This window comes from Sinocyclocheilus grahami, unplaced genomic scaffold, assembly GCF_001515645.1.
Source record: "Sinocyclocheilus grahami isolate Dianchi unplaced genomic scaffold, SAMN03320097.WGS_v1.1 scaffold1648.1, whole genome shotgun sequence".
Taxonomy (NCBI): Eukaryota; Metazoa; Chordata; class Actinopteri; order Cypriniformes; family Cyprinidae; genus Sinocyclocheilus; species Sinocyclocheilus grahami.
Genome location: NW_015506827.1, coordinates 258,936 through 260,695, shown reverse-complemented (window position 1 = coordinate 260,695; position 1,760 = coordinate 258,936). Strand labels below are relative to the sequence as shown.

Sequence of the window (1,760 nt, the reverse complement as noted above, 5' to 3'; positions counted from 1 at the left end):
GTGTGTGTGTGTGTGTGTGTGTGTGTGTGTGTGTGTGTGTGTGTGTGTGTGTGCGTGTGTGTGTGTGTGATGATTTTCTCCTGTCCTTATCCTCAGTCCTGGACGGAGGGCAGAAGTGCACCAATTATCCTCTCAGCAGTCCTGACTGTCTGTTTCAGACTTCTGAAGCCTGATTTAGTGGCCGAGCCGAGCCGAACCAGACGGTTATGGAGGTGAATGGGACAGACTCACTGATGACTGTTTCTGCAGGATCAAGCAGACAGGTTGGGAAGGACACAGAGAGCTGGCTCATTTGAGTTTAACCATGTTCAGAGATGATGGTGTTGAAATCTACAAATAGGATCCTTGCATAAGAGCTTTGCATTATCAGCAAGCAGCAATATGTGGAGTCCAAACAGAACAGAAAGAGGTAGGATATTAAACGCACAGATGTTACATAACTAACCAACTTGCAAAGACAATATAGAACTAGGAATAATATTGTATGACAATATTCAGAATTTCAAAGGCAGCTCAGTTTAGACTCTTTGGCTTAAAGGGACAGTTCACACAAAAATAAAAGTTCTATAAAATGTTCTCTCGCTCATGTTGTTCCAAAGCTGCATGACTTACTTACTTCTATGGAACACAAACACACACACACACACACCCTGTGACCCTGGAGCACAAAACCAGTCATAAGGGTCAATTTTTCGAAATTGAGATGTATGCATCATCTGAAAGCTGAATAAATAATCTTTCCATTGATGTATGGTTTGTTAGGAGAGCACAATATTTGACAATCTGGAATCTGAGGGTGCATATATACAGTATATATATGTATATTTATACACGCATCGGAAATAACAAATGTTATCAGAAATAACAAAGCGTATGTAAATAAATGATATGTTTAAAAATATAAACACTGTAAACATATATTTTAGTTCCCCTCTTTCCACAAGAACTAAATTTAATGGTATTCAGAACAGGGATGAAAAACATAATTAAAAAACAAACACAAATCACACCAGGGTTACTTTAATATCACTTATCTACTATTCTAGTTTTTTGTTACGTTATTTAATTATTTTTTACTTTTGTATTTTCTGTTCATTTCACTTTAAGTAAAAGTTGTAGTAATTTTCTTGTATTTTTTGTTTTGTAATGCCTGTATGGTCTTATTATTCGTGTTATTTATTATTAGTAGTTTCTATGCAGGAGGAACGGCACAGCTCCCTGGAAAACTCTGCTCAAGTGCACGGAGGAAAAACCTGTTTTAAACGCAGAGTGCTCACACCAAATGTCGATTTGATTTTGTTTATAGATGTTAAATGATAAATAAAGTATATTTATGACATTATTTTTGAAAGCATCGTCACTGTACAGCATTTTTACACGCGTGTCTTTTCAGCTTCGCAGAAAGTTTCTTCAAGTGTGCTGGAGATGTTGCCACAGTTCTTCTGGATTTAGTCTTTTCTGATTCTTCATGTAGTCGCAGATGTTCAGAGAAAGAGCCAGATCGGCCTGAGCTCTGAGCGTCTGTGTGGATCAGATAACCGCTGTGAAGTCACTCTGACACGCAGAAATCTCCCAGATAGTCTGGGCCCGTTGAGTCGAGGTGATTGTGTCAATGCCGTTATGCTCGATGGATCAGTCCTGTTTATACTGCTGTGATAATTCTTGTCTTATTTCCTCAGCGTAATTAAAGGAAATTGATGTCTTCATTTCACCCTCTCACCTCCCCTGCTCGCTTCTTAATGGAAAATTGATTGTTGTGA

General features: G+C 38.3%; 1 long non-coding RNA gene across 2 annotated transcripts in view; it reads left to right on the top strand.

The window, feature by feature from the left end:
• The window catches only part of LOC107571766 (uncharacterized), a 2,185-nt gene extending 938 nt beyond the window's left edge, over positions 1–1,247 (top strand). Inside the window, exons 2-3 of one of the 2 annotated variants that reach the window (XR_001607233.1) lie at positions 159–409; positions 1,201–1,247. This is a non-coding gene — a long non-coding RNA (uncharacterized lncRNA). Of the gene's footprint in view, positions 1–158; positions 410–1,189 lie in introns of both variants that reach the window. The other variant, XR_001607232.1, reaches the window with a different exon arrangement.
• Positions 1,248–1,760: the final 513 nt, after the last annotated feature.